Source organism: Macrotis lagotis, chromosome 3 (assembly GCF_037893015.1).
Source record: "Macrotis lagotis isolate mMagLag1 chromosome 3, bilby.v1.9.chrom.fasta, whole genome shotgun sequence".
NCBI lineage: Eukaryota > Metazoa > Chordata > Mammalia > Peramelemorphia > Peramelidae > Macrotis > Macrotis lagotis.
In genome coordinates, this window is record NC_133660.1 from 49,605,268 (window position 1) to 49,619,887 (window position 14,620).

The window sequence follows — 14,620 nt, forward strand, 5'->3', positions numbered from 1 at the left end:
GGGTCATTGAGCCTCTGCTCCCTAGTTGTCTTGAGCCCCTGCCATCTAGTCCCACCGCTGATCCAGCAGGTCTGTCTCTTGGGCCCTTAGACTCCCTGGCTCCAATTCAGCCACTAATCTGGTTGATCTGGGACAGATTGGCCCTCTATGCCCAGACTCCCCTGCCCGAATTCATCCAATGCTGCTGAGGGAGACAAATCCTGAGGTTCAACTATCCCAAACTCTAGAAGAATTGGGGAATCAGAAAGAAAGATCTGAAATGTTGGACATAGAGCTGAAGATCCTCAAATCTCAGGCTGGTACAGTTGATCAGAGCTTCTTTGTGTCTAGTGATGAGTTGACTTCACTCAGATTAAAGGTTGAGGAGCTGGTGATGCAGCAGAGTCAGTTAGAAGAGGAAAAGAAAAATCTTGAGATGCAGCTTGAGAAACTGACCCTCCAGGGTCACTATGACCAGAGAAAAACAAAAGTGTTCCACTTGAGTATGAACCCAACTACCCTCGCTAAGGAACGCCTCAAGATGGAGCAGCAGCAGCTGCAGGAGGAGTGCCAGCAGCTCCAGGAGCTGGTTCAGGTCTTAGAAGGAGGTGGTTCCATTACTAACAAATCAGAAGTGGCTGGATGCCTGCAGCCATCACAGGAGATTTTAAATCTAAAGAAGAAATTGGAGAGTTCTGAACTGAGAAATCAGTGCCTAAAGAAGGTTTTCCAGACCAAGACCCAAGAATTCCATAAGGTCTGCTATACCCTGACAGGCTACTGCATAGACTTCACCACAAAGAACCAGTACCACCTTACCTCTATGTATGCAGAGCACAAATCAGATTGTCTCATCTTTAAGGCCTCTAATCCCTCAAGAACTAAGATGCAACTTCTGGAGACGGAGTTCTCCCACACTGTCCGAGAGCTCATCGACCTGCATCTGCTGCAACAGGACAGCATCCCCGTCTTCCTCAGTTCAGTGACTCTGGACCTCTTCAGCTGCCAGACCATCACCAAAGCCAGCTTGCAGCATCTGAATCCCAGTGCCTTAAGCAACTCAGAGGCCACAAGAGCTTTTAACCTGCTACCCCCTGGTCCTCCTCCCCACTGTACTCCAAATAAAATAATCCCTCATTTTCAAAGTGATTTTAAGAGAAGGATAGAGCAAGTGGCCTTACCTTTTCAGATACCATTTGTCTCACCTCCCCCCTCCCCCCCAGGATGTCCCAAACATCCTTTCCTGTCCAGCTTGACCTAATCCTGTCACCCTAGTTTTTGATAAATATATATACATCACCATCTGTCGCTTCCCCAGATATCACTGCAGAGCCTTGCACACAGGTATCTCCAAGGCCTCCTCTCTTCCTCTGTTCTCTTTCCCAGGTAATTTCCTTGGCCTCAACAGATGGCAATAGCCCCAGAGGCTAATTGATGCCATCTATGAGTCCATTCCTTAGAGCACATTCCATTAAGGGCAGTAGAATAAGTGCACCAGCAGCCCCTCAAAGGTTCAACCACCTCCAGGAACGGATCCACCACTAGGAAACTGACCTTGGGCCCTCACTTCCTAATCCTTGTTGAAGTGACACCTTATCCAGCCCCAGCAAGTGATTGCCTTAAATTGATTAAGTTCCCATGGCTAGCCAGGTCTCCTCCTCCCATTGACATGTCCCTTATAGATGAGGCTTAAAGCTCACTTCAGTTTTTATCTGATTGTCCTTCAAGCCAGAGTCTTGAAAGGATGAGAAATATGTTAAGGGGTTGAGCAGCCTGCAGGGTCCCTTTGTATTCATCTCCTCTGCCTTTGTGACCCCTGCCCCCATCCCACCCACTCTTCCCTCAAGTCAGCCAATCACAGTGGTCTAGGAACCATCATTGCTATGCTGAAGCATTTCTTTGCCACCGAACAGCAATAAAGTTTTCTTCTTTCTCTAGGAAAAAAAAGATTTTTGCATCAAATATTCAATAGGGAGATTGAACTATAATTTTCTTTCTTTTGTTTCTTCCTGGTTTAAGTATCAGCATCATATTAGTGTCATAAAATGAATTTGACAGAACTCCTTTTTTCTAGTTTTAAAAATAGTTTATGTTGAGTTGGAATTAATTGTTCCTTAAATACTTTGGTAGAATTCACTTGTAAATCCATCTGGGCCTGGAGACTTAGGGAGCTTATTGATAGTTTCTTCAATTTTTTTTCTGAAATGGGGTTATTTAAATATTTTCTTTCCTCTTCTGTTAATCTGGGCAGTTTGTATTTTTTGTAAATGTTCATTAACTTCATTCAGATTATCAATTTTATTGGCATACAGTTGGGAAAAGTAGCTTTGCATTATCTCTTTAATTTTATACTCCTTGATGGTGAGTTCACCCTTTTCATTTTTGAAACTGAATTTTGGTTTTCATCTTTCTTTTTTTTAAAATCAGATTAACTAAAAGTTTATCTTCGTTATTAGTTTTTTTTCAGTAAAACAACTCAATTTTATTAGATCAATGGTTTTCTTGCTTTCAGTTTTGTTAATCTCTCCTTTGATTTTCAAAATTTCTAATTTGATGTTTAACTGGGGATCTTTAATTTATTCTTTTACTAGTGTTTTTAGTTATTTACTAAATCATTGATCTCCTCCATTTTTTTCAATAAGAGATAACAAATTTCCTCTAAAAATTGCTTTGACTGCATCACATAAATTTTGGTATGATGTTTCATTGTATCATTTTCTTGGATGAAGTGATTGATTATTTCTATGATTTGTTGTTTGATCCACTCATTCTTTAAAGTTGTTATTTAGTTTCCAGTTTTTTTGGTTTCTCTTTCCATGATCCTTTATTAAATGTAATTTTTTATTGCATCATGATCTACAAATTATGCATTTATCATTTCTTCCTTTCTACATTTGATTTTAAGGAGTTATGTCCTAGTCTATGGTCAATTTTAGTAGAGATGCCATTTACTTAAAAAAACTGATGTATTCTCTTCTATCCACCTTCAGTTTTCTCCAGAGGTGTCTATCATATCTAAGTTTTCTAAGATTTTATTTATTTTCTTAACTTCCTTGTTAATTTTGTGGTTAGACATATCCAGTTCTGAGAGAGGGAGGTTGTGGTCCCCCATTATTATAGTTTTGTTAACCATATCTCCTTTTAATTCACTCAACTTTTCCTCTAGGAATTTGGATGCTATGTTGCTGGGTGCATATATTCATTACTTATGCCTTTTAAGAAGATATGGTTTCCTTCCTTATCCCCCTTTTTTTTAGGTTTTTGCAGGGCAAATGGGGTTAAGTGGCTTGCCCAAGGCCACACAGCTAGGTAATTATTAAGTGTCTGAGACCGGATTTGAACCCAGGTACTCCTGACTCCAAGGCGGTGCTTTATCCACTATGCCACCTAGCTTCCCCCCTTATCCCTTTTAATGAGATATATTTCTCCTTTTGCTTTGTTTAACATCAGTATCACTATCCATGATTTTTTTTTACTTCAGTTGAAGCATATTTTGCTCCAGTCTTTTACCTTTATCCTTTGTGTATCTCTCTGCTTCAAATGTGTTTCTTTTAAACAACATATTGTAGGACTCTGGTTTTTAATCCATTTTTTGCTCTCTGACTTTTTAAAAAAATTTTAACTTTCAGTCTATATTGGTGAAAATAGTGAAATAGATAATTTTCACTAATACCTTCTCCTTCCCTTTTATCAGTCCCTTCTTCCCTTTTTTCACTCCCCCCCCCCCCCCCCACTTCCCTGTAGATAAATTGTAGGATAGATTTTTAAACTCATTTGGAAATGTATCTTGTTCTCACTCTGGGCCAAATGTATTTTTTTTAGGTTTTTGTTTTTCTTTTTGAAAGGCAATGGGATTAAGTGGCTTGCCCAAGGCCACACAGCTAGCTAATTATTAAGCATCTGAGGCCCCATTTGAACTCAGGTTCTCTTGACTCCAGGGCCAGTGCTCTATCCACTGCCACCTCACTGCCCCTGGCCAAACCCTATTGAATAAGATTTACCCAGTGTTCACACTCTCCCTTCTTTCCCCTTACTATAAGATCTTTGTGCCTCTTTAGCCTTATTATTTATCCACAAAAGCCTAGCCTTTTCCTTCTTTTTATTGTTTTCAAAGTACTTTCAATCAAAATACACTCAGTCAAAGGTTGATTGCTTGTTTGATTGTTAAGCAGTTGCCTGATAGTCACTCCCCTCTTCTGTTTCATTAGAAATGCACTTCTCAAAGTGTCATGAATCACATCAAATTATAATCACTTTATGCCTTATTCCCTTTTCGAGGGCCCTCCATTGACACAATTCTCATGAGTCAAAGCAACTTGCAAAGCACACCACGCCCCAGCACACTCCCTCCACCCCAGCACACTCCCTCCACCCCAGCACACTCCCTCCACCCCACCCCCTCTTAGCTCCCCAAACATGATACTTAAACTCTCATTAACTTAAGTATGGATTTAGTTAAAATCACTTCCTAAACTCTTTATGTCCCATTCTTTTAAGTATGTTCTAGTCTCTACTCCTATGGTACTTCAAACCTCTAAGTATCTAGCAAAGCCAGTCACTTCTTTTTATTTTTTTTGAAACATTTTATTTATTTTGAGTTACAATTTTTCCTCTACTCTTGCTTCCCTCCCCCCACCCCCCACAGAAGGCATTCTGTTAGTCTTTACATTGTTTGTATGGTAGGCATTGATCTAAGTTGAATGTATGAGAGAGAAATCATATCCTTAAGGAATAAACTTCAAGTTTGAGATGTAGCAAAATCACATAAGATAACTTATTTTTAAAATTAAAGGTAATATCAATGTACAACATGGAAACAAAGTAAAGACTGACAGATTGCTTTATGTGGAGGGGTGGGGGAAGGAAGCAAGATGGGGGAAAATTGTCAAACTCAAATAACGTCTTTAATAAAAGAAAAAAAATAAAGGTAATAGTCTTTGGTCTTTGTTCAACCTCCACAATTCTTAGGATACAGATGGCATTCTCCATCACAGATATCCCAAAATTGTGCCTGATTTTTGCCTTGTTGGAATGAACAAGTCCATTAAGGTTGATTATCACCCCATGTTGCTGTTAGGGTGTACAGTGTTTTTCTCATTCTGCTCATCTCACTCAGCATCAGTTCATGCAAATCCCTCCAGGCTTCCCTGAATTCCCATCCCTCCTGGTTTCTAATAGAACAATAGTGTTCTATCACATACATATGCCACTGTTTATTAAGCCATACCCCAATTGATGGACCTTCCCTCAATTTCCAATTCTTTGCCACCACAAACAGAGCTGCTATGAATATTTTTGTACAAGTAATGTTTTACCCTTTTTCAGAGTCAATTTTTTTTAAAAAAGACAAGCCACTCTCCAATTGAGAAATGGTCAAAGGATATGCAAATGCAATTTACAGATGAGGAAATCAAAGCGATCCATAGTCATATGAAAAATTGCTCTAAATCACTAATTATTAGAGAAATACAAATTAAAGCATCTCTGAGGTACCACCTCACACCTCGCAGACTGGCCAATATGACCAGAAAAATAACTTCTGATTTAATTAAATATAAAGTCTCTAATTACCCTAAGTACTGGGACACTCCGAAGGTCTCTCTTAAGAAATTTACAATAGATTGTAAGGTATGGGAGGCACTGTCACAGGACCTCTCAGCATAGGATGCCCTCATCACTGAATTCTATGAGCTAGACAGAATTAAAGTAGGTCAAAGAAAACATGAAACACATAAGTTTAAACACCCCAGCTTTTCACCTGTGTTATATGCGCATGACTTATGGTAGAGCATTCTGAATTTATATTGGTTAGGTAAGCTGCAGTTGGGATACCCTGTAATTTGTCTCAAATATGGTGGTGTCATTTTGGTCCTCTTCAACAGGACAAGAAACAACTATACTCATGTACTTTAACTACAATCTCTTCAATTATATTTATATAATAATATAAATATATATGACATATATTAACTATCCTAAGAGAAATAAAATTCTCAAAAGTTACAAGTATTATCTTTCCTCATAGTGTTGTAGACACAATTTAATGATCTTAACTAATATTTGTTTTTTTTCCCCCTTTCCATTTCCTTTTTTATGTATTTCTTGAGTCTAGTATTTGAAGTTTGAATTCTCTGTTCAGTTCTGATCTTTTTATCGGGAAATTTTGGAAGTCCTCTATTCTGTTATACATCCATCTTTTCCCCTGACAAAATATGTTGAATTTTGCAGAGTAATAAATTTTTTTACTGTAATCCAAGGTCCTTTTCCCTCTGAAATATATTTCAGGCCCTCGGATCTTTTATTGTTGAAGCTGATAAATCCTGTGTAAGTCTAATCATGCTTCATTTGTATTTAAATTATTTCTCTTTTGGCCTTGCAGTACTTTCTCTTTTATTTGAAAATTCTGGAATTTAGCTATAATAGTCCTTGGAGTTTTTACACTGGGATATCTTTCTGGAGTTGTGTGTATTCTCTCAATGGCTATTTTGTCTTCTTGATCTGGCAGATTTGAAGAGTTTTCCTTGATAATTTCCTGAAATATATTTTCCAGGTTCTTTTTTTTTAGTCTAGGCTTTCTGATAGATCAATTGTTCATAAAATATCTCTCCAAGATCTATTTTCTATATTGTTGGTACTTTATGGTTTCTTCAGTTTTTTCAGCCTTTTCATTTTGTTTGATGCAATCGTGCTGTCTCATGGTATCATTGGTTTCTATTTGTCCAGTTCTACTTTTTAGGGTCTTATTTTCTTTTGTTAGATTTTTTTGTTTCCTTTTCCAGTTGGTTAATTTTACTTTTTGCTGAGTTACATTCCCTTTCCAGGTGGTCAACTTGAGTTTTAGATGAATTGCATTACTTTTCCAGTTGGTTGATTTTATGTTTTGAAGAGTTGCATTCTTTTTCCAGTCAGTTATTTTTACTTTTAAAGAAATTGATTTCTTTAGTCAATTTTTCTTAATTTTCTTGCATGGCTCTCATTTATTTTTTCCAATTTTCTTCTTCCACTCTTCTTTGCTTTTTAAATCCTTTTTAAAGCTCTTCTATGAGGTTTTGGATTTGAGTTCTATTCATAGAATCCTTTGAAACTTCCCATGAAGGTTAATTGTCACTGTTTTCTTCTTCTGAGGTGATGTTTTTATCATCTCTATCTGCAGAGTAGCTCTCTGTGGGTATCCTTCTTTTAGTTTTTTGCTCTTTCTGATTGTTTGAGTTCTGCTCCTGAGGTATGGGGAGTTTAGACCCAAACTTCTTGTGTTGTGGTTGGGGGTCTGATCTTTGACTTATCAGTCAAGATGTTGCTATGCAATCCTAGCTTTGCCTATGCAATCCAGTCCTGTCTTTTGGCTCAGTTATCCCAGGGTTCAGACTTTGTTTGGGATTGGGACCCTCCCTATTAGCTTGCTATCAAACTGCCAGCACCTGTACTGTTATCTAGTTGCCATGACCTGGACTGCACTGTGACTAAAGTCTTCTACTGACTTTCCTGCTCTCCCACCTAGCTGGGCTTTACAGTTCTTTTTCCCCTGAAGAGACAGACCTTCATTGGAGATCCTCTTTGATGTTTACAGTTGAAAACTTGTTTCAATCTTATCTTTATTTGGTAGAATCTGTCACTTTAACTTCGGTGTACAGATTTCATTTATCATCGTGTAGGGAAAAGTTCCAGCAGTATGCTAGCTTCACACCACCATCTTAGGTCCACCCAGTATCCAGAACTAGATTAAGTTAATAAAAAGTAAGCAAGGAAAAACAAAAGAGGCTGTTATGTGCCTGCCAGCTAAATTATACTTTTTTCCTTACCTATATTTTATTCAGGCAAACACCGAAGAGCAGAGAGACAAAGGTGGCAAATTCTCTCTTTATTTCAAAGAAAACAACTGCTTAAATACCAACTCTTTAAGTAGCCAATCAAGCAGGTGTTTTACTCTCTCATTTTAGTACTCCCATACAAAGTTGCTTATCAACAGTCTCTTATAATCAAGCAGGTGTTTACTCCCTTAGGCTAATACTGCCATACAAGTTGCAACAGTCTTTTACAAGAGGCAAATACAGTTTTAGTAAAATTAGATATGATAGAACTCTGGAGGAAATTGAATGAGAAAAGAATGGCATATATCTTTTTCTCAGTGTAGAAGGCACCCATAAAAAAGTGAGACCTTGTATTAGGGCATAAAAAATCTCATAAACAAATGTAAAAATATAGCTACAGTAAATGTATCCCTTACAGATCATAATGCAATAAAAATACTTTCGGGGAAATACATATTAAAATTAATTGAAAAATAATCTAATCCTAACAAATGGTCGATGTAGAAGTATTTTTGCATGATTTCACACTTATAAACAATATCATAATGCTTGATTTGCAGGGGAGATGCTAGAGGGAGGGTGAGAATTTAAAATTTTAAATGTAAATATGTTAAAAATAAATGCTAAATTGGAAAAATAAATAAATTTCCTGAAGCAAAACAAAATAAAATAATTTACACATAAAAAATGTTCAATGTAAATGAAAGATAATCTCAGTGGGATGACCCTAATAGTGTGAATAAGGAATAGAGGATTGGAGGAAGAGGAAAAGTGATTAAGAACATAGCAGAACTAGAAGAACATTGTACACCCTAACAGCAACATAGGGGTGATGGTCAACCTTGATGGACTTGTTCATTCCATCAGTGCCACAATCAGGCACAATTTTGGGGTATCTGCAATGGAGAATACCATCATATCCAGAGAAAGAATTATGGAGTTTGAACAAAAACCAAAGAACTTTAATTTAAAAAACAAGTTATCTAATTATGTAATTTTGCTATCTCTGATGCTTTATGTTTCTTTCTTAAGGATATGCTTTCTCTCTCATCACGTTCAACTTAGATCAATGTGGAAACAATGGAAACAATATAAAGACTAACAGACTGCCTTCTGTGGGGAGTGGGGGAGGGAAGCAAGATTAGGGGAACATTTGTAAAATTCAAAATAAATAAAATCTTTCTTAAAAAAAGAAAATGGGGGCAGCCAGGTGGGGCAGTGGATAGAGCACCAGCCCTGGAGTCAGGAGTACCTGAGTTCAAATTTGACTTCAGACACTTAATAATTACCTAGCTGTGTGGACTTGGGCAAGCCACTTAACCCCAATGCCTTGCAAAAAAACCTTTAAAAAAATGTCTCATAGGAGATGGAATTTGACCTGATTTTTTTCTTTTTTCTTTTGCAAGGCAATGGGGTTAAGTGACTTGCCAAAGGTCACACAGCTAGGTAACGATTAAGTGTCTGAGTCTGGATTTGAACTCAGGTCCTCCCGATTCTAGTGCCGATGCTCCATCCACTGCACCACCTAGCTGCCTGATCCACTACGCCACCTAACCGCCCCCCTGAATTGATTTTTGAAAGAAGCCAGGGAAGTCAAGAAAGAGAAATGAGCAGGGAAAACATTCCAAATATAAAAGTTAGCAAATACAAAGACAAGTTGGGAAATACCTTCATAATTCTTAGTTGCTTACCTGTTTTTGAGGGCTTACCAAGTTTGGATATACTAACATTTTCATTCTATTCTTTTTGGCACTGAGCTGCAGAGACTGAACTACTGAGACTGATTAACCAAAGAGTAGTCCTAGATGATCATGATCCCCGAGGGTTTAATTCTACATTGTGAGAATATCTAGCTAGGCATTCAAATTCTCTGAAACCTTCTAACTCTAGCACTGGCTCAGTGCAATACCACTGCTCATAGTGGATTATAGCATGGTTTTTTGTTTGATCTTTTTTGAAGGATTGCATGGGTTAAAACACCTAGCTGAAATTTCTTTTCATCTGATAATTTTTTTTATTTGCTACAAAGTTTTGTTTATCCTGATAGTCTTCCTTAGTTTCTTGCTTAGATCTTTCATTTTTCATAATTATCAGAAATCCCTAGGTCATCGTTTCTTAATATTATTTTAACCATGAATTCTTAACTTTTTCTATACCATGGACCCTTTTAGCAATCTGATTTAACCTATGGATCTCTTCTCAGTATATTACCTTCAAATGACTTAAAATAAAACATATTGCAAAATAAACATTCTTTTGAAATAAAGATGTAATTTGCCCTAAGTTGGGGGTTCTTGAACCTCAGGTTAAGAGTCTCTATTTATTCTCTTCAAACCAGGGAGATTTGTCTTCATTTTCTGAGATATATTTTAGCCCTACCTAATAATGATAGGGTCATTTTTTTTCTGTTCTTTTTACAAGATTTAGTGAAGAATGACTATGTGTATTTTTATTGTGAGCTTGAAAAAAAATATGAGGGAATTTTGTTTGACCTGAATGAATTCAATTTTGAAAATAGACATTAGAAAGCCTAGCTAAAATTTCTTTTGGATAGTTAATGGAAAACAATCATAGAGTACCTCCAAAGGAATTACTAAGAAAATGCTATTTATTGTCTACTGTTCCTGGTTTGTTTTATTTTACTACAGTAGTGCCACAAACCACTGAATACTCAGCTATTGATTATTAAATTTAAAGATAATTCAGCCTCTGTAAATGGGATTTTCTTAGGTCAGAGACCTCATTGGATTCCATTTGCTTTGGTCCTGTCACTCTCATTTTAATATCCACTCACAATGCAATCTAGGCACCAGCCATTTGGGCTCCATATTTTAAGGCACAACAATGAAAGTCAGATTTCAATATTTTAAGGATCACTTTGTCAATGAGAGAATTGCTTCTATTATTAGTCATAATCATTTTATGACTTATTCTAGAGTTATTGAGGTTTTCTGAGGCCAAAATTTTTAACCTGAGCCTGAAACTCTTCACTCTTAACCTGTCTATTCCTCAGTGGGTAGACATATGAGTCCATCAAAGCATCTGTACTCAAATTCTTTCCAACCTGATAGCACCTACTTGAGTTTGTGTTTTGTATTCTATTAACATAACCTAGGGTCATCTCCAGAAATGGGAACTTAATGAAGAAGAAGAAATCTAAAACTGTTCATCAAATTAGAGTCAAAGTCATGGAATGGGTAATCATGATTGGATGTGGAATTTTATTCTTTAGAGATCTTTGACAAAAGTTTGTGGTGAGAGAAATGTTAGTGGATAAAACATTTAGTGAATAGTTACTAGTTACTAAGAGTTCAACAAGTCCTCTGCCATTTCTCCTAGACTAGTTCTTTTCCTTAAAATGTATTAAAAATATCTTCAACACTTAAATGGATCATGAGACTAAAGACAGATTATTCATATAACTTTCTGTTCATTTGAATATAAGAGGTTGAGTTCTCACTCTTCTTTGATGCTTACTAGTAGACTATCACCAAGACCACATAGAAGTACATAGAGATACTTCACTCAGTGAGTGTCTTCTTGATGAATTTTCTTCCTCTGCTATGGCTAAGTAAATTCCCCTTGTTAACTCTTGAATGACTAAGAATGTTTCTTTCTATTCCAATATTAGACCTAGATTACCATGGCACTGACATAAGCCCAGGCTATCTCTAAAAAAGTTAAAACATCTAGTTAAATGTTAAAGCATGATAACAATGAGAGAATAATTTATATAAATAATATTGATCAATTAAATGCTAAGAATTTTGAAATTAGAACTGGAGGAAATGGGAAGTGCTTCTTTGGCAATCTCTTGAAAATATTTTCCCACCTTCTAATTACATTATGCGTGATATGAAGAGAAGGGACTGGATATTTTCACTTGACTATCTTTTGAGACTGAGCTCTCATAGGTTCCTTTTAACCATTAACAACCTGATTAGGATCATAAAATAACAGATCTACATCTGAAAGAGAGAAAGAATCTTAAAAAAAGGAAAATACAATCTTTTTTCAATGATGATAATATAATATTTCTATAGCACTTTTAAACTTACTACTCTGAGACAGTAAGGGAAAATATTGTTATACCCATTTCACAACTGAGAAAATTTAGATTCAAAAAGATTAAATGATTTGCTCATGTTGGGAAGAAGTATGATTAAGATGACTGATGGATTTAGAATGTAAAAGAACTGGGTTCAAATCTTTTCTTTGCTAATTATTATTTATACAACTTGGAGCAAGTCCTAATCAATGGATCAGTTTCCTCATTTGTTGAATGAAGAGGAAATGGAGTTGATTATGAGTTTCTGCCTACTCCAAATTTTTGTTGATGAAGGATCAGATCCAGTACTAGTACTTGAACTCAAAGTTTTAAATTGAGAGTCAGTCACTTTATCCCACTATATGATTTTACTTTTATGTTTGATGTAATTTATAATTACTCCCCTGTTTTCCCCCATGGGCTCATAATGGGAGAGAAATAGTTAAGTGAATATCTTTACCTCTTATAAACAAATGAGAAATTTGAAGCCTGAAGTGGAGAAAGGTTCCATGTGAACAACAGCTAAAACTAGGTCACTGAATCTTGAGAGACAGTCATGTCCATTCCAAAGGAACAGAGATGACTTCCATAGCCCTCAGCCTATTGAAAGGGAGCTGAGTTCAGATTCCCTGCCATTCTGGAATGGATTTGCTTACTAGAGAGTTTCATACCTTGTAAAGCATTGTGGTTCTGGCAGCATCAGTTGAACTCAAGTTCTGAGGAATGTAACTGACAGAGCAGAGCAGACCTATGAGTGGCAAGCTGAAGATGCTCTAGTGTTAAAGCTGATGCCGACTAGGTCATAGTGACAAGCTCAAAGGTGGAAGGTCTGAGATAAAAGGCCATTCTGCTGATTAGTCCATCAAAAGACAGATTAGTATATATGACTTGTTGCATACTGTCACCAGATGTCACATGTTGTGCTTGCCAATTGCTGATAGTATGAAGTGGTGTCTCGCTGATAGGAGGGAAGTGAGAGAAATTTAAGACCAAGAGACTCCAGCAGCAGCCAGAACATCTCCAATTGTTCTTTTTCTTATCTCTCAGACCATGGGATGGAACGATTCTTATGAAGGCAAGTAGGAAGGATGCCTTGAATAGCCTACTCCTCACTATAATATACACAATTGTGCAGCTCATGCCACCAATCACTTGGTTGTTCAGTGTGGTCCTCTTCAATACCAAAGGACTATTAGTAGTGATTTACTTTTTTAATTAGATTTGCTTCTATGTTAGATCCTGAATTATTTAATGGGAATGGAAAGCACCTTTGAATTCTGTCTATCCTAAATAATAGCTGAAAAATAAAATTCTATATTTTGATCTTATTGGTGGTACTACTCTTCTTCCTTCCCAGTTCCAAAACACTAAAAAAAAATTGACATCATATTTTCTGGGAAGAATGCTGATGCAATTATAATATTTTCATTTAGTGATATGTTGCTATATATTCTTTTATTAAAAGTTTATTCACCAATAGCAAATCTCTTCTGTTCCCTTAGCCATACACATATTTAGATATAATTGTATATTGTATTTCAGATAAAAAATTCAATTAATAATTATTTTTTCCTTTAATATTGCTGTTGTCTCAAACATCAGCAAGTGATATATTGTTGGAAGTAAATTATTTGACTCAACACTATTTTAGATTTTAAATTTAATCAAAAGAATCTTTAATTTTTAATTTGTATAATGTTTTAAGTTAACTTATACCTGGGAACCATTATGTAGAAGGTTTTAGAAGAGAAAATTGAGGTTGGTTATCACACCTGGTTAAATGTATGGTTTTTTAAATTAATTTTTATTAAAGATATTTGAGTTTTACAATCCCCCCCATCTTGCTCCCCCCCCCCCCCCCCCAGAAAGCACTCTGTCAGGCTTTACTTTGTTTCCATGTTGTACCTTGATCCAAATTGGGTGTGATGAGAGAGAAATCATATCCTTAAAGAAGAGAAGAGAAGTCTAAGAGGTGACAAGATCAGACATTAAGATATGGTTTTTTTTCTAAATTAAAGGGAATAGTCCTTGAACTTTGTTAAACTCCACAGCTCCTTATCTGGATACAGCCCGCACTCTCTTTTGCAGACAGCCCAAAATTGTTCCTGATTGTTGCACTGATGGAATGAGCAATTCCTTCAAGGTTGAACATCACTCTCATGTTGCTGTTAGGGTGTACAGTGTTTTTCTGGTTCTGCTCATCTCACTCAGCATCAGTTCATGCAAATCCCTCCAAGCTTCCCTGAAATCCCATCCCTCCTGGTTTCTAATAGAACAATAGTGTTCCATGACATACCTATACCACAGGTTGCTAAGCCATTCACCAATTGAAGGACATTTACTTGATTTCCAATTCTTTCCCACCACAAACAGGGATGCTATAAATATTTTTGTACAAGTGATGTTTTTACCCTTTTTCAACATCTCTTCAGGGTATAGACCCAGTAGTGGTGTTGCTGGGCCAAAGGGTATGCACATCTTTGTTGCCCTTTGGGCATAGTTCCAAATAGCTCTCCAGAAGGGTTGGATGAGTTCACAGCTCCACCAACAGTGTAATAGTGTCCCAGATTTCCCACAAACCTTCCAACAATGATAATTATCCTTCCTGGTCATATTGGCCAATCTGAGAGGTGTCAGGTGGTACCTCAGAGAAGCTTTAATTTGCATTTCTCCAATAATTAATGATTTAGAGCATTTTTTCATATGGCTATGTATTGCTTTGATCTCCTCATCTGTAAATTGCCTTTGCATATCCTTTGACCATTTGTCAATTAAGGAATGGCTT

The 14,620-nt window shown here is 36.6% G+C and overlaps 1 pseudogene; it reads left to right on the plus strand.

Moving 5' to 3' along the window:
* Nucleotides 1-201: 201 nt before the first annotated feature.
* LOC141519114 (mitotic spindle assembly checkpoint protein MAD1 pseudogene) lies at nt 202-1,240 on the plus strand (annotated as a pseudogene).
* The last annotated feature ends 13,380 nt before the right edge of the window (nt 1,241-14,620 follow it).